The sequence below is a fragment of the Canis lupus genome, chromosome 4 (assembly GCF_003254725.2).
Source record: "Canis lupus dingo isolate Sandy chromosome 4, ASM325472v2, whole genome shotgun sequence".
In the NCBI taxonomy this organism is placed as follows: domain Eukaryota; kingdom Metazoa; phylum Chordata; class Mammalia; order Carnivora; family Canidae; genus Canis; species Canis lupus.
The window spans coordinates 77,809,980-77,829,646 of NC_064246.1; the positions used below are offsets into that span (position 1 = coordinate 77,809,980).

General features: G+C 33.0%; 1 long non-coding RNA gene across 2 annotated transcripts in view; it reads right to left on the reverse strand.

Annotated features, from left to right (window-relative positions):
* The window catches only part of LOC112652816 (uncharacterized), a 90,519-nt gene extending 71,231 nt beyond the window's left edge, over positions 1–19,288 (reverse strand). For both annotated transcript variants that reach the window (XR_007410422.1, XR_007410423.1), the window contains exons 1-2: positions 18,937–19,288; positions 1,269–1,370 (exon numbers count right to left, since the gene is read on the reverse strand). This is a non-coding gene — a long non-coding RNA (uncharacterized LOC112652816). The remainder of the gene's footprint in view (positions 1–1,268; positions 1,371–18,936) is intronic.
* Between the last annotated feature and the right edge of the window lie 379 nt (positions 19,289–19,667).

Here is a 19,667-nt window from a genome sequence, read left to right on the forward strand (position 1 = left end):
CAGACCCCAAACAGAAGGCATATTTGCATACCTCAGCAGGGGGAAGGAAAGAAATTTTCCTTGCGCAGCTACAGTCCAGCCAGTGAGGAACTGCCACACTCAGCCAATGAGAAACAATCATCACTTTGAACTCTTTAAAAATCAGTCCCTCCTAGCTTCTTTCTTTTTCCATGATAGCACACCTTTCTCCTCTGTTATATGAATTTGCCTATAGTTCCCTATAGTTTGATTGTCTCAAACTGCAATTTTCTGCTATTGCCAAATAAAGTCATTTTTGCTGGTAAAATAGCTGGACCTTTCATCTCATAGGTGAACATAAGAGAACTGTAATGTTGAATAAGTCAAAAGGAAAAAATTATTTGGTTGGAAGGATAAAGATATTTTCAGTGGAGTGATGGGAAAAATGGAAGAGATTGGGTAGGAATTGGGAGGGGAGGCAATCAGAACCTGAATGGAGACAATGTTTTCAGACAGTAAGATTTGAGCTGAGGTTGTACGTATGGTACTATGGTTTAGATTTTTGTGATCTTTTTTTTGTCTTTAAAGTCAATAGAATATATATACATCTAATAGAAATAGTAGAAGAAAAAAATTGACAATACTAATGGGCAAAAAGAGGGTAAATGGAGGCATAATTGAGATATCAGATAGAATGGAATCCAAAGCCTGAGGGTGGAGAGGTAAGAGGAGCACAGGATGTTCTTTGGGTGGGAACACCTACCCACCTCCTCCTGTTCAACGATTTAGAAAGAAGAAACAATAAGTGCATATGAGGGATAGGGGATATGAAATAGAGATATTACCTGTTTTTGAGGTCTTTTGAGTTTTTGTGATACATCAGAAAACATTAACCAGTAAAAGTGTTTATGTTCATAGAAAAGTACATCTTAAAGGATGCATTTTTCTTTTTTTTTCTTGTCATTTCTTTTTTTGTATATTTTTTGGTATATTATTTGGTATATTTTTTAACATTAGTCGATTTGCCAACATATAGTATAACGCCCAGGGCTCATCCCATCAAGTGCCCCCCTCAGTGCCTGTCACTCAGTCTTCAGCCCCCACCCTTTCCACCCCCCTCATCCCCCACCCACCTTCCCTTCCCTTTCACTACTCCTTGTTCGTTTCCCAGAGTTAGGAGTCTCTCATGTTTTGTCACCATCTTATTTTTCCCACTCATTTTCTCTCCTTTACCCTATAGTGCCTTTCACTATTTTTTATATTCCCATGAGTGAAACCATATAATGACTGTCCTTTTCCGATTGACTTACTGCACTCAGCATAATACCTCCAGTTCCATCCACATCAAAGCAAATGGTGGGTATTCATCGGATGCATTTTTCTTTATGTAAATTATACTCCAATAATCTTGCCTTGAAAAATAGAAAATAAATTATATTAATTTCTTCTTCTTTTACCCCCAGCTTCATCATGTAATGAGGATAAAATTATTTAGCCTGGGGGAAAAAGAATACAAAAATTATAAAAATATTTGTGTGGATTAAGAAAAAATTACAATTTAGATGAACTGTTCACTTTTTAACGATAATGCTTATATCTCATAAGCATTCCTTATACTTTCATTACAACACTTTATCTAATTTTATTTGTAAGTTTTAGGGGATTTTGTATATTAAAGTTTATAAGTGTGTGATTCAAGTTGCATGTGTGTGTACAGATATAAAAAATATGCTGTAGTTTGCTATAATTCATGAAATAGATGAAATATATATGCAAAAGAAAGCATTGAAATGATTATCACAGGGGTAGCCCCGGTGGCTCAGCGGTTTAATGCCACCTGCAGCCCGGGGTGTGATCCTGGAGACACGAGATTGAGTCCCACGTCAGGCTCCCTGCATGGAGCCTGCTTCTCCCTCTGCCTGTGTCTCTGCCTCTGTGTGTGCGTGTGTGTGTCTCATGAATAAATAAATAAAATCTTTAATAAAACAATGAAATGAATATCACATTCATAATAAAAGTTATTTCCGTTAAAGAGTTAAGGGCATAAATTAAAAATAAACACAGAAGTGTTTTTCTAAATATTTTTTTATTTTGTAGATTTGCCTTTGGAATGTTACAAGGATTCTTGATTTTACTTCCTGGTTTTAAACTATAGATCAAACCTATAGTAATCAAAACAGTATGGTACTGGCATAAAAATAGACACATGGAATAGAATATGGAACCTAGAACTAATCCCCTGCATATATGAGCAACTAATATTTGACAAGGAAACCAAAATGACCCAATTACAAAAAAGACAGCCTTTTCCAAAAGTAGTGTTTGGAAATCTGGATAAAAACATGCAGAACAATGAAATTGGATCCCTGCCATCCACCACTCACAAAATTAACTTAAAATGGATGAAAAACTTAAGCATAAAACAATAGACCAAAAAGCTCCTGCAAGAAAACATAAGAAAGAATCTCCTCAACATTGGACTTGGTGATAAATTTTTGTATAAGAAACCAAAAGAATAAACAAAAGCAAAACTCATTAAGTGGGACTGCATCATACTTAAAAAGTTCTGCACAACAAAAGAAATAACCAAACAAATGACATGGCAACATACAAAATAGGAGAAAGTATTTGTACACCATATATCAGACAATGGATTAACATCCAACATATATAAAGAACTCATACATTTCAATGACAAAAAATCATTAGAAAATGTGCAAAGCAACTAAATGAGTTTTATTACAAAGAAAACATCCCAATGGCCAACATGCAGGTGAAAAAATGCCCAACATCACTAATTGTCAGGGAAATTTACACCAAAACCAGAATGAGGTTATCACCTAAAACTAATTAGAATGGCTATCATCAAAAAGACAAGAAATAGCAAGTGTTGGCAAGGATGTGAAGCAAAGGCAACCCATGTACACTGTTGGTGGGAATATAAATGGGTACAACCATTGTGGGAAACAATATAGAGGTTTCTCAAAAATTACAGATGGAAATACCATACAACATAGTAATTCCACTTGGTATTTGCCCAAAGAACACAAAAACACTGATTGGAAACAATTTGTGCACCCCTATGCTTATTGTAGCATTCTTTACAAATGCCAAGATATGGAAGCAACCTAAGTGTTCATTAATTGCTAAATGGATAAATATGTAATATAAATATACATATATATTCAATATGATATTCAATATCTTCAATGGGATAGCACTCAATCATAAAATAGAATGAAATTGTGTCACATATGACAATATGGATGGACTTAGAGGGTTTGCCAAATTAAAAAAAAAAAAACAGAAAAACAACTATATGATTTCACTTATACATAAATATGAAAATAAGAAAGGAACAGAACAGAAATAAATTCACAGATGCAGAGAACAATCTGTGGTTGCCAGAGGGGAAGAGAATGAAGGGATAGATAAAGTAGAAAAAGGAGACTAATAGGTAAAAACCTCTAGTTATAAAACAAGACATGGGGATGCAAAGTATAACACAGGGAATATAATTAATAACATTCAACAATTTTGTAAGGTGACACATAGTAGCTAAACTTGTGTGGTTATCACTTCCTAATGTATATAATGAATCACTATGTTTTATACCTGTAACTAATCTATATCAACTACACTTCAATGAAAAAAAAAATAAAACTCTTAAAAGTAAACATAATGCCTATTTAGTCAGTAAAGCACATTACCAAGAACAAGGAAACATTTTTGACAGTTTAGTATTTAACTATATAGACAGTTATGAAAAGAATTTCAGCCTATACTGAACATAAGAGAAATGTTCTTTGCTAAAACTGTTTTTCATTTATTATAATTTTCATTTATCAGTGCCATTTTCATAAGTAGTTTAGAAAGATATAAGATGACGTTTCATATATTAGTGAATATTTCTATTTAATAAGAGAATAATAATATCCAACATGTCACATACAGATTACTGTTGCTAGAGTTTCTCAAGATTTAGATGGGATCATAATCCAGGGATCCTAGTGTAAAGTTATCTTTGCATGCTCTATCGCCATCTAGCTCACTGCCTGGGTATTTACTTATGCATACATATTTGTATGTTTCTGTGTATGTACACAAAATTTTGTGTATCTCTGTGTGTGATATATATGCGATGTCATATATGCAGAAAACATGTAACTAATACATACCATATATTTAAAAATCAAGACATTGTATGCATATTCAAGTGGTATTACATTTATCGCTGATGTTGGTTAAATTTCCTTTTAATCATCACCTGATATCAGCAAAATATGTTTCTATATTACAAAAACAGAGGGAACCCCTAATATATGAACTCATTTCAATATTGGTAATTCATTAACTTACACATTTTAAAAATGGCATGGACATGAAATTGCACTAGATTTGAGTCATATCTTTACAAAACACCTAACTGTGATGAACTAAAAATATTTCCTAAAGAACAAATAATAATCCAAAGTATCTCGGCTACCTATGGTTCCACAGATTTCTTGTCTATTAGTTAAAATAGTATAAACCCTTAGATGGCATTTTCCCGAACTAGAGAACTTCCACTCTTTTACAGTTGACTTCTAGAGACACTGAACACATACACAAAAATTAATAAATAAGGATGCAAATATATTACAAGAATAATGAACATTCACTTGATGATTTGAGTTACAAATTGAATTATTCCACTGCTCTTGCAATGAATTAACTAACCAAACCAACATAAATACATACTGGTCTATACAGCACATGTTTATCATTCTCACTATGGTCTGTATAACAAGTCAGATGGCACTGGGTTAGATTTCAGAGAGCTCAACCTGGCTCTGGGCTTTGAATGAAATTCAGAGGTATTCCACATGTGTCCGCATACTCCTTGGGCAAGCACCCAGGGTGTATTATACTCATGGTCATCACAGGGGGGAAAGGGGGCAAGTGAACCAAAGCTATTCACTTGCCATTGGACAGACCAAGTCAAAGGCAGGTCCATAGTCTGTGTGAAAGGAATGTGAACTTTCCCCTAAAGGGTTTGAACAGTTGGTGAATATCTGCTACACACACACACACACACACACACAGAGTTACACATATGTACACAGAAAATGATTCTCTGATTAAATAGTGATCTTTAATTTTTCTGGTAAAGTTTTATTTGTCTTATTTAAAACCATTTTATTTTTACAGAATTATTATGAAGATAAAACAGAGTTCCCATAATATCCTACACCCAGTCTCTTCTATTTTCAAAATCTTAGTATGGTACAGTTGTCAGAAATAATATTGATATATTATTAATTAAAGTTTATGCTTTATTATGATTTCTTCAGTCCTATTTTTTTCAGTCCTGTTTTTATTTCAGAATTTCATTCACGATACCACCTTGCATCTAGTAGTGATACCTCCTTAGATTCCACTTAGCTATGAGTTTCTCAGACATTCCTCAATGTCAGATTCCTTAGATTCCTGACATTCCTTGACATGGACAATTTTCAGGATTACTGTTCAGCCTTTTTTTAGGATATTTCTCAATTGGAATTTGTCTGGGATTATGTGTTTTGGAGAGGAAGTCCACAGAGTTAAAAAGTCATTCTTACCCCTTTGCATCAAGGGTACCTGCCATCAATATGAAATCACTTTTGATGCCAACCTTGATCACATAATTTGAGACAGTGATCATCAGATTTCTCCACTATCAACCTTTTTCCTCTTCTTTCCACACTGTGCTCCTTGGAAGAAAATCATGCACAGCACACACATAAGAAGTGGGAAGTTATGCTTCATCTTCTGAAGGGGGGCATACCTACGCAAATGCTTTTGAATTCTTCCACATAGGAACTTTGTCTATTTTTTCCACTTTATTTACTCAATTATTTATACCTATATGGATTTATGGATATTTATTTTACACTTATAATATAACACTAGTTTGTTACATTATTCTAGCTTTTTCAGTTGGCTTAAGTATCACTTTTATCTTCTCTCATCATTTTGTGTGTGTGTGTGTGTGTGTGTGCTCTTTCTTTGCTTTATGGCACTACAAATACTCCAGGCTCATTCTGCACGTTTTCTGTCCCAGTCCTAGAATAATACATTTCTCCAAAGAGCCCTGGTTCCATTTTGAAGACTGGTATTAGAAGCCAGTATTTGTCCATTATGTGTAGTTGTTGCTACCAGACTTTTTTTTTTTTTTTTTTTTTTTTTTTTTTTTACTTGAACTATTTTTTGGAGGAGGTGGGACGGGCAGAGAGAGAATCTTAAGCAGGCTCCATGCTACTTAAGTAGGGCTTCTGAGGTGAGGATCATCTCACAACTGTGAGATCATGACCTGAGGCAAAATCGAGTTAAGTGCTTAACTAACTGAGCCACATAAGTGCCCTTTAACTATTTTTTTTTTTTGTATTATAAAAACATACTACCTGTAAGAAGTTAGACATTTAAAGACAAAAAAATCATTAATTAAGGGAAATACATTTCCTTCTAACAGATTATACTTTTCTAAGAATCAAAGAAAACGAACTTTGGAGTACCATACATAGGAAATGTTTGGTATAGAAATCGTGGGATAGGGATCCCTGGGTGGCGCAGCGGTTTAGCGCCTGTCTTTGGCCCAGGGCGTGATCCTGGAGACCCGGGATCGAATCCCACGTCGGGCTCCCTGTGCATGGAGCCTGCTTCTCCCTCTGCCTGTATCTCTGCCTCTCTCTCTCTCTGTGTGACTATCATAAATAAATAAAAATTAAAAAAAAAATCGTGAGATATATTTCTAGCAGATGTGCATCTTGTGCATATATATGCACGTGTACATATATTTTATATATATGTTGATGGTAGATACCCTTGATGCAAAGGGGTAAGAACATATATTTAATGTTTATAAATAAACATAAAACATATGTACCTCTATGTATATTAATATATAGGATAGTGCTGAAGATAAAAGTTTTTTTTTTCCCCTAGATTCAGCTCCGATAATTTCTTTATATAACAAAAACACTGGTAATTTTAGTATGTAACTATTTTAGGAAAGCAAATATTCATAAATGAAACTTAAATATATAATCTGATTTCAAACTTTAAAGTGCGTTAATAATTTCTCAACAACCCAGAATATGGACAATTTTGATAAATGTTGTATGTGACCTTAAAAGGCATGTAAATTCATTTTTCCATTTTAATCACTTTGCTGTGTTTATCATCTTTGGTTTCTCTTACTGTCTTCCTAGGCCTCGCTTGGATTCTCAGCTTTAGCCAAGAGAGTTTTTACTAATTACAATGAATTTACTTCTGAATAGTTCCTTCCAATTTGGGACTTAATTCAATGATTGTCCTTCATTTCTTTATCTCTTTTTTTCCTTTGAAATAACATTTTTGTAACTACTCATGATTTTTTTGTTTTGGTTTGTTGAAATCTAGTTTGTCTTAACTGGAAATTTAATACTGATTAGTACTATTAAACCATTGCTAGAGTATATCATATCCTCATTTACCAACTAAGTCCAATAGGCTAACATGTAAGATTTACGTTGTTATCTAAAATGATACTGGGCATTACTGTCAATGATATCAAAAGGATTTTATGTGGACTGGAGGTCATTGTAGCCTTGCCTGAAGAAATATATAGACATCATCTATACATAGTTACAATCTTATTAGAAAAGAGAATGATCTATTGAAGTTGGGGTACAAAATTGTTTTCTATTTCTGATTCCACCTTTAACTTGCCACTCAACCTTGAAAAAAAAATCACTACATTTCTCTGCACTTCAATTTCCTCGTTTCCAAACCTAGGTTAATGCTTATCATGGCATCAAGTTTGATGGTGTTTAGGATGACTAAATAGGGAATGCCTTGAATAGAGCAGTGGAGCCCCATGGTATTCATTATAGGCTCACTCTTATGCCACACTGGAACATACAGTCCTAGAATTTTTATTCTGGCCTTTCTTGTATTTCAGATTACATTTCTTCCTAATACTTGAAACTGTTTATGAATATTCAATTAACATTTTCAATTATCATTCACTGTTATACTATCTGGAGCTAATATTAAGAAAATAATAAATGGCTTTATAAATAAAAGACCATTGTTTTTTTTATCTAATTTTAACTATATTTCCCATAACTTATCTTGTAAAACTTTAGAGAGAATGTTCCAAATTTATATGTAATAAAATTCCTCAACCAAATACCCTCTGTTTTTATCTCTAAAATGGAGCTGGTCACTTAAAGTAGAATCAGTAACAAGAGTTTCACTCAGGTCTTTCAAAAATGTGTAATTTTTAAAAACATATAACTAATAATGCCTCTCATTGTGATATGAAGTGAATAATGTAATAATTATAATTATCACAACACACAAACTTTTAAAATATTGCAAAAGTAGCAAAACACTGAATATAGTTTTCTGATCTCATCTTTTTTTTTTTTTTTTTTTTGGTGTCTGAAGGTATGCAATTCTGTGAGTTGGAAATAACAGTGAGTTTACCAGCATATTTTCATATATTACTGCAAATCACCATAAAATTTTTGAAAGCACCATTGATTTTCTAATGCCCTAAATCTATTAACAACAAATACTGTGAGCATAGAGTAGTTATATACAGATCTGCTTTGACTTATAGTGCAGTTACCTCCTGCTAAACCCTTTCATAAAATTAAAATATCTTATGTCAAAAATGCATTTAACATATTTAACCTAATGAACATCGTAGCTTAGCTTACCTTGAGTATATTCAGAACACTTATATTAGCCCACAAATGGGCAAAATCAATTAATACAAAGCCTATTATATAACAAAAGTGTTGAACATCTTACATAATTTATTGAATACTACACAAAAGTGAAAAAGAGATTGGTTGTATGCATACAGAATGGTTCTAAGTGTATCTGTTGTTTACCCTTATGATTATGTGGCCGATGGCAGGCTGTGGCTTGCTGTTGCTACTCAGCAACATGTGAGAGCATCATATTGCATATCACTAGCCTACGAGAAGATCAAAATTCAAAGTATGGTATCTACTGAATACACATTGCCTTCACACCATTGTAAAGTTGAAAAATTATAAGTTGGGTATCTTCTATACTGTGAAGGAAGAGATATGCAAAAATCATTAGCTCAAACTTTATTAAATATTGCAATATGATATTATTTCAAGGTTACCCTTCTGAATGCAGTATATATATTATATAATACAGTATACCCATTTTCTATATATATATATTAAAGAATATTAGACCCATTCATATTGTTCTGAGTATGAACTTATGATAAACATGGGATCATATATAGAGACAGCAGATATATTCAATGTTTTAGCCTCATTTGATAAATAGGCTTAGATATTATTAGAACAGTTGTGAGAAATAGATGTGGCTAATGTTTAGCAAGAGTCAGTTGGAAATTTTCAGTTCTTCAGCATCTATTATATAGAATTCGTGAGAAAAATATAATCTTATTTAGCAAGTTAGTTTTTATTTCTCAATCATATGGAGATTATTTTATCTCATATCAAAAATATCACCCCTGGCTATAGGCAGCATTGAGTTCAGGAACAAGAGTGTGAGCCATCACTAGGAAAGATGGAAACTAGTTAAAGCACACATTGAAATTTAATTTATCAAGTCTCAGGCTATTTGGAAAAAGAGTGTTAGAACACTGTGCCTCATATTTAATAACAATAAATATCTTAATATTGAAAAGAAATTAAGGGTCCTTTCATGGATAAGACATGTCTGATCCCAATTTTACAACATTTAATGTGTTCCGTACCTTTTATTATATTAAATTCCCTAAGTATTTAATTTGATGCTATGCTATAAATTGTTAATGAGAATATTTCCTAAATGCATGGACAAGCTAGGAAAAACAAAAATTTATATTTCACTTATTACTTCCGATATTTATTAAGCCCTATAACTTTGTCAAGAAATATTTTATTTGCAAAACAATCTCTGGGAAATACAAAGGAAAATAAGACGATCCCAAACTCTGAATTTAAAGTCTAAAATTTCAATATCCAAGTTCAATTTCTGGGGACTCCCTAAGCAAAAAATGTCTAAAATAATAACATGCCAAGAAATGTGAGATCTTGTTAATAGACATATGAAGAAAACCTAGATATGATGTTGCTAAGCTAAATATCCTTAAAATCTAAATTGAAACCTGAAAAGAAAGATTCAGCATAAATATCAATCTATCTGCTCATAATTGTCTACCATCTTGGCTTTTAACTTTTCACTTCTTTTTAAATAAAATTAAATGCCTTCTTTTTCCTCTATGTTGATTGACTTTTGCTATAGACTAATCATTTTTCATCGTATAATATAAAAATATGTCAACTTTATGAAAAAGAAATTGAAGTTTAATATCCTACACAGCATATAATGTATCCAAGACAGCTTACAATTTTTACATAATAGACTTGAGATCAAGGATCAGAGAATGGCATCAATCAGATTGTTACTCTGCCCCTTGATACTTGTCACTCAACTATTCTCAGTAAAATTCAAATATTTCCATCTAGTGCCACTGTAATTGGGCTCTCCATTTAAGTATAGTGTTTTATAACCAAGCTGCCCACATTATCAAGCAAATAGCTATCATCCATTTGAAGGAACTTGTGACAAGATTAGTATTCGTAGTTCATGGAATTTTACTTTCTTAGTTGGACCAGAAAAAACAAATTTTAAGCGTAAAATTCTATTTTTGGTGATAGCATCTAATATAACCACCACCTTTTCTGGCTTCACACTTCTGTGGACAATGAGATACTGAACACTGAAGCCCCTCCTCTACTCTGTTTTACAATTCTATCACCTAGTATAGTAGCTAGTTACTTTACTCAAGATAGTAACTGTGCCTCATTAATCTATCTTTTGCCAGTATCTGGTATCCAGCATGACAGAAAGTGAGTTCTTACAAATATTTATAGAATGGAATTGAATCCTAGTGATGGGCATTATGGAGGACATGTGATGTGATGAGCCCTGGGTGTTACATGCAACTGATGAATTATTGTACTCTACATCTGAAACTAATGATGTGGTGGTATATGTTGGCTGATTGAATTTAAATTAAAAAAAAAAAAGAACTTTGAAAACAATGAAGTAAATGCCTGCAATAGCAATTTTTTCCATTGGCCTGAGTTATTTAGCAGAGACATGGGGAATCATAAAATCTGAAAATAACATTAAGAACACAAAATGTGTGGATAGAGTATATATGAAACTTTTAGCCACCATTGGCAGTTTTTAAATTTTCTTATTTACAAGAGCCTATAGTCTAAATGATTTAAGAAGTTAAATGCACATATTTAATATTGACAGATTTTACCTTATTTCTTGTGATGCTCACAAGATAGTCACCAAATCTGCAACATATACATAACACATATGTATAACATAACTTGTTAAATAACTAAGGCACAGATCTGAATTATGGTCATGCATGTATGTGTTCCACTTAGTGAACTGAGCCATCCATCTTGTCATCTGCATATCAAGAGTTTTGGTACCTTTATATAGTGAATATATAGTACCATATATGCTTTACATGGTGACTTAAAGAAAATCTAATGATTTTTGCAATCTGACTTTATTCTACTACACACTCTGGTCTACTGTGATTCTTATTTACTTACTACCTAAAGTTAGAGCAGCAAAACTGTCCGTATATCATTTTAGCTTTTGTAAATACAAATATATTTTTAGTCACTGGTGATGAGAAATCAGGTTTTGTTTTGAATTATTAAAGCCATTTTTAAGATCTCTTTCCTTTTGTGGTAAAAAACAATCTATTTTAGTAGTATTTGGGAAATCAGATTTTCTCTAGAATCTTAAAATTGATCTACAAATGCAAATTTATAGAGAAATTAAGGTGGAATTTAGTTTCTTCAATTTTTTTTTCTAAAAATTATTTCAAAAAAAGAGCCACAAAATACAAATATCCCCATTTAAAAAAAAAAAAAAAAAAAAAAAACCTAAAACACAAAAGAGAACAAAAAAAAAAAAAAAAAAAAAAAAAAGAAAAGAAAAGAAAACAAATCCAAAGAAGTTAAACTTTAAAAGACATAAATTTTACTGGATATATTCTTGGAACCATGCTTTCAACTCAGTCGATGACAGGTTGCTTATTTTAGTTCAAATGTAGTAAAAGTAGTTTCATTGGCTTTAGGAGCTTTTCAAATTCAGCGCACAAGTTAGAAACCTATTTTCAAATTCTACTGACATTAGGATATTTGAAACCCTACAGTATATAATTTGAAAATCTACATGTGTGTCTGTACATATGTGTATGGCAGAAATGGAAAAAGAACATTTGTAATACAATGCCAAAAATCATTTAAGAAGTACAGAGTCACACAATTTTAAACTGTAGAATTATATAACTGAAAAATCACAATCCAACATGAAATTGTTATATAATCACCAATTTGACAAGGACCTAGCCTAGTTGGCCTTTTTAAAAATCCTTAGTGTTTTTAATAGTTTTAGGTAAAATACTTAAATGTTTTTATTGATTCATCTGATTCATTAATACATCACAGTTTCTTTTTTTAAGCAGTAAATGCTACAGTGTATATAAATAAGAATAGGGATCCCTGGGTGGCGCAGCGGTTTAGCGTCTGTCTTTGGCCCAGGGCGCGATCCTGGAGACCCGGGATCGAATCCCACGTCGGGCTCTCGGTGCATGGAGCCTGCTTCTCCCTCTGCCTGTGTCTCTGCCTCTCTCTCTCTCTCTGTGTGTGACTATCATAAATAAATAAAAATTAAAAAAAAATAAGAATATAATTTCCCATGGATCTAAAATTTTTAAAAAATAAGCAGGTTTGGTTTTTTGAAAAGGTCAACAAAATTGACAAACCTCTAGCCAGAGAGAGAGAGAGAGGGAGGGAGAGAGAGAGAGGGAGAGAGAGGGAGAGGCAGGCATAGGACTCAAAATCACAAAGAAAAGAAGTGACAACCAACACCACAGAAATACAAATAATTTTAAGAGATTTTAATGAAAAATATATAACTAATTGGGCACTCTAGAAGAAATGAATAAATTCCTAGAAACATATAACCTCCCCCAAATGAATCAGGACAAAATAGAAAATTTGAACAGATCAATTACCAGGAATGAAATTGAATCAGTAATCAAAACAAACAAACAAAAACAAAAGCAAAAAACCCTCCTAACAAACAAAAGTCTAGGACCAGAGGGCTTCACAGGCCAGTTATACCAGTTATACCAGACATTTAAAGAAGAGTTACTAGCTAGTCTTATCAAATGATTCCAAATGATAGAAGAGGAAGGAAAACTTCCACATTTATTCTTTAGGGCCATAATTACCTTGATACCAAAACCAGATAAAGACACCACCAAAAAAACAAAACAAAAACAAAAAACAAAACAGCAAACTACAGGTCAATATCTCTGATGAACATAGATGCAAAAATCCTCAAGAAAATACTAGAAAACTGAATCCATTGATACATTAGAAAAAGAAACTCACCAAGATCAACTAGGATTCACCAAGATTCTTGGGATTCAAGAGTGGTTCAATATTTATGAATCAATCAGTGTGATACATCACATCAACAAGGGAAAGGATATGATGATATGATTATATATATATATATATATATATAATATGATTATTTCAATATAAGCAGAAAAAGAATTTGACAAAGTACATCATCACTTTTATTCAACACAGTACTGGAAGTCCTAGCCGCAGCAATCAGACAACAACAACAACAACAACAACAACAACAAAATAAAAGTCATCCAGATTGGTAAAGAAGAAGTAAAACTTCCACTATTTGTAGATGACATGATACTATATATAGAAAACCCTGAAGACTCCACTAAAAATGTACAGAAATCCATTGCATTTATTTGCACTAATAATGAAGCATCAGAAAGAGAACTTAAGGGAAAGAAATCTCATTTACAATTGCACCATAAAGAAAATATCTAGGAATAAACGTAAAAAGGATGATGGACTTTCCTCTGAAAACTGTAACACATTGATGAAAGAAATTGATGATAATAAAAAGAAATTGAAAGGTATTCCATGCTCATGGACAGGAAGGATGTTGTTGAAACACCCATACTGCCCAAAGCAATCTACAGATTTAATGCAATCCCTATCAAAACACAACAGTATTTTTCACAGAGCTAGAACAATCCTGAAATTTGTATAGAACTATGAAAGACCCTGAATAGGCAAAACAATCTTGAAAAAGAAAAAAAAAACTGGAAGTATCATAATGTTAAATTTCAAGTTATATTACAAAGCTGTAGTGAAAAACAAAAACAAAAACAAAAACAAACCTGCCAAAACACAAAATTCCAGGACCAGTTAGATTCCCTAGTGAGTTCTACCAACCATATAAAAAAGAGTTAATACCTATTAAATGCACAAAAATGAAAGAGCTAATAACTACTAAAGAATAGAAGAGGAAGTAAAGCTTCCAAATTCATTATAAGGTCAGCATTACTCTGATAGCTAACAAAACCAAAGATGCTATAACAAAAGAAAACTATAGGCCAATATTCCTGATGAACATAGATGCAAAAATCCTCAACAAAATATAGCAATTAAAAAACAGTGATACAATAAAATATCATTTACCACCATCAAGTGAGATTTATTCCAGGAATGTAAGTATGATATATTATCCACAATTAAACATGATACATTACACTGATTAAATAATGGATAAAAACCACATGATCAAGGTGCCTGGGTGGTTCAGTCTGCCTTTGGCTCAGGTCATGATCTCAGGGTTCTGGGACTAAGCTCCACATTAGGCTCCCCACTCAGTGGGGAGTCTGCTTGTTCCTTTCCTTCTGCCCCTCTCCTGCTTGTGCTCACTCCTTCTCTCTCAAAAAAAAAAAAAAAATATATATATATATATATATATATATATATATATATATCTTAAAAAACTCCACATGATCAGAAAAAAACATTTAACAAAATTCAAATCCATTTATTTTTTTTTATTTTTTTTTATTTATGATAGTCACACACACACACACACACACACACACACACACACACACACAGAGGCAGAGACACAGGCAGAGGGAGAAGCAAGCTCCATGCACCGGGAGCCCGACGTGGGATTCGATCCCGGGTCTCCAGGATCGCGCCCTGGGCCAAAGGCAGGCGCTAAACCGCTGCGCCACCCAGGGATCCCTCAAATCCATTTATTATAAAAACTCTCAAAGAAGTGAATTCAGAGGAAATAAATATACTTCAACATAATAAAGTCCATATATGACAAACCCATACCTAATATCATACTTAATGATTTTTAAAAATGTAAGCTTTTCCTTTGATATCAGGAAAATGACAAGGATGTCCACTCTTGGCACTTTTATTTAACATAGTACTCAAATTCATAGCCACAACAATTAGACCAGAAAAAGATATAAAAGGAATCAAAATTGGTAGAGAAAAAAAATCAAACTGTTACTATTTGTGGATGACACAACACTATACACAGAAAGCCCTACAGACTCCACCAAAACCCTATGAGAACTAATAAATGAATCAGTAAAAGTCACAGGATACAAAATATACAGAAACCTCGTTGCATTTTTATAAACTAATAATGGACTACCAAAAAGATAAATTAAGAAAAAAATCCATTTAAAAATACACCAAAAAGAATAAAATATCTAGAATATATGTAAACAAGTAGGTGAAGATATATATTCCCTGAAAATTACAACCAATGATGGAAAAAATTGAAGACACCAAAAAAATGGAAAGATACATTATGCTCATGGGTTGGAAGAATATTGTTAAAAAATTCATACCACTCAAGGAAATCTATAGATTCAATCCAATGCAATCTTTATCAAAATGCCAACAGCACTTTCACAGAAATAAAACAATCCTAAAATTTGTGTGGAAACACAAAAGACCAAAAATAGATAAAGCAATTTTGACAAAGAACAAAGCTAGAGGTAGCTCAATCCCAGATTTCAAGATACATTACACTCTTTGCATCCCCCTAAAGAAAGATGAGATAATCAGCTCTTTCCATGTCTCTGCTCAATTCTGCCTATTAAAGTCCCATTTTGTGCAGCTTTTCATAACTTCTTTTGGCTAGATGAGATACCGCCCAATTCATGAATCTCTGAATAAATCCAATGTGATCTTTAAGTTTATTCGGTTGAATTTTGTTTTTTAGCAGTTTTGCTGGCAATGATGGGGTTTGAAGTGAACTTCTGATGGCATTTGAAACAGATAATGACATGGGAAAGGTACATCATGAACCTTTCTGTATTTGAGGAATTGAGAACAACTGTCCTTATCTTACAAATCTTTGCAAAACTCAAAATGCGGGTCTAGAGGTAGTTCAAAGTTTACCTATTCCTTTTTATCAGTCTCAGAACATCTCTCATTTATCTCAGAGGCTTGTAAATATTATCTTTAGGAAACAAATTTTTCTGGGAGGACATGCGTTCTTTCCATAACTCTTACCCAGGCCATCTGTAAAATATCAACTTCAGGGAGGTAATTCTTTATCTATGTATCATCTATCTTCTATCTATCTATCTATCTATCTATCTATCTATCTATCTATCTATCTATTTATTCATGAGAGACACAGAGAGAGAGAGAGGGGCAGAGACACAGGCAGAGGGAGAAGCAGGCTCCATGCAGGGAGCCCGACCTGGAACTCGATCCCTGGTCTCCAGGATCCGCCCTGGGCTGAAGGTGGCACTAAACTGCTGAGCCACCTGGGCTGCCCCAGGGAGGTAATTCTTATCTGAAGGACAGCAAAAGAGGAGAGAGTATTTTAAAATTTAGGAGAATGGAAAATATTATGTCTTCTCCACAAAAATTAGTAATTCATTAGTCATCTGGAGCAGATAATCTTAATTTATTCCATCCGCCAGAAAGATCCAATTTCTTTTCTAACTGATCAATTTTCTATTATTGTACCTGATTCCTAATAGTAATTTTTAGTTGCTATATTATTTATTTCTACTCTAATCTTTATTATTTCCTTTCTTATATTAACCTTCGGCTTTTTTTTTTCTTTTTCTACTTCTTTTAGGTGTAAAGTTAGATTTTTTGAGATTTCTCTTGTTTTGAAGGGGGCTTCTATCACTACACACTTTGCTCTTAGAACTGGTTTTGCTGAGTCCCAAAGATAAATTCTTCCACTCACACTAACAGTCACTAAATATTGACTACATGCAATTTAAAAGCCTGTTTGTATTATTTTTCCTATTTAATGTTTGACAACAAAGGTTCTGTGTTCTGTGAAAATAATATTCTGTGTTGTCTTTAGCAAAACTTTATTGGAGAAATTGAGTTTTCCCTATTAAAAGAGCTAAGATTTGTTGTTTTTAAACTTATTTTCTGTGTTTGCCTGTAACTGTTTAAAAATATTGTTTCACAGTAACCTATGATCCTATTTGACCAAGTGCTTTAAAATCTTTCAAAATTTTTGACAAATTTTCCAAAATCAAATTCTAAAGGAAGTTTTTTTGACCTGGAACAAACTTAAGGATTTTAAAGATGGTCCTTGAGATAGCTGAAAATATTTGTTCTCTCTCTTTATAAAAAAAGAGAAATGATAAACTAATTAGGCTAATTTGATATGTTAAATTATACGGTAAGAATGTCAAGTAAGAAATAATAGTAAGATTTCTTTATGTTATATTTGTATAGATAGAAGTATTGCAGAAATATGAAATTTCCAAAATTTGCTATTTCCTGTTCTAACATTATCAGTCATAATTCCAGTTCTTATCTTCAAATGTGTGCATGAAAATAACCAAATTTCCTTGTCAATTGCATTATAATAAACTCTTATCAGATCTTTTACTATAAGAATCTTTAAGTATTTTCATAGGCTCTTATTGTTTTACTTTGCTGCTTTTATAAAGTTATTCCTGTAAAAGTACTTCATCTTCAAGGAAATTCATGTAAAGAATCTTAAAGCTATCAGAAAGCTGTCCTCATCAAGATCATTAAAACTGAACTGGGTAGGAATTTCTTGAACTAGTGGAGAAACTGTAAAAAGCAGAATTATTAATTATTGGGATTACAGGAACTGAAAAGTATGATCATAATTTCTTTTTTTTTTAATATCTCTTTATTTTTTTTTAATTTTTATTTATTTATGATAGTCACAGAGAGAGAAAGAGAGAGAGGCAGAGACATAGGCAAAGGGAGAAGCAGGCTCCATGCACTGGGAGCCCGATGTGGGATTCGATCCCGGGTCTCCAGGATCGCGCCCTGGGCCAAAGGCAGGCGCCAAACCGCTGCGCCACCCAGGGATCCCTGATCATAATTTCTATGACTTTTTTGAAACATTACTGGTTCTATGATGACTTGCTTTCCAAAATTTAAGGAAGCATTTTTTCTTAAGCTTCCTATGGGTTATGGCAGTTTGGTAAATCACACATTTATAAACCAAGAGGAAAACATTTATTTTTCCTACCTGCCTGATTCCTTCAGAATTCATAAACTCTCGAGTAATATTTTCCTAGCAAAATAATATATTTATATAAGTTTAACAAGCATTTGTTCTTGTTACAGGACCCAATTGAAAATGTTGACTATATTACCAAGGCTTTGATTGGAATGCCATAGTTGAGAGAGATGTGCATACACTGAGAGGTGATAAGACATTTCTCAGGAAGCAAGGTTGACTTTATGGAACCAATAAAGCTTCTTGGAAAAGTCACAGAGGACCTTTTTGAAAAGATGTCGGTAAAGCATTCTTAAAAAGAGCTTATAGGGTCAATCACTATTCTCGCTTTACTTTTGTTAATAATGAGGCCAAGTTTAATGAAAATATTATTTTAATGTTATTATCTTTGATAAAAATGGGGCTGACTATAGAGAGAAAAATGTTTGAAGAAATATTTTTAGAGAGAGGAATTATGTCTGCATAAAAAATATTAGATTCTAATCCTGTGAGCATGTCTAATTAAGTTTTGGTACATACCTGTAAGTTGAACTGGATTCTGAAATCTTCTAATTTTTTTCAAATACCTGGCTACAATTCTCTGAACGAACATTTCTAATTTTCTTCCACCTTCTTTTGGACTAAGAGAAAGACTTCCCTTGAATCTCCTTAGAGGTAAATATATCAGGCTGCCTTCACTCCCCAAATGGAAGCCAAACTTCAGAAACCTGAACCTTAGATATACATCTCACAGCCAAAGAGGGCTGTATCTCCCAAGCCATTGCTAAGGGGGTAACCCAACCTTCAAACAACTCTTAGATTTGCAGTGATTACGTAGTTCAGCTCATCACAAACTACTTTGATTTCCAAAGCATCAGTTTGTCTGGAACAAACTCTGTTCCCTCTCTATTGTGTCATAATACTTAACCAAGAGATTCTATTTCTCTGTGGTTAATAATTCCAAACTCAGGGAAACTTGCATCTAGGCTCTATGCAAAGAAAGAGGCACAAGGCATTGGTAACCAGAATAAAACTGTGTGGTCTACAGACCATTAAAATTTACTGGCTTTCATGTAAATTTTCCAGTCTTGAGCCATAGACTCATGTGGAAATTACCAAGAGGAGTTTAGCTTCCTTTGATAGATCACAGCTCCCCTGGCTAAGAATAGGTGGAAATGAGGCTATGATCAGGAAGTTTTCCTTAACTCTTGAAGGTATTACATGACTGCTAAAACAATAGCTGCCCAGCAAAAATCTTTAGACTCTTTGGC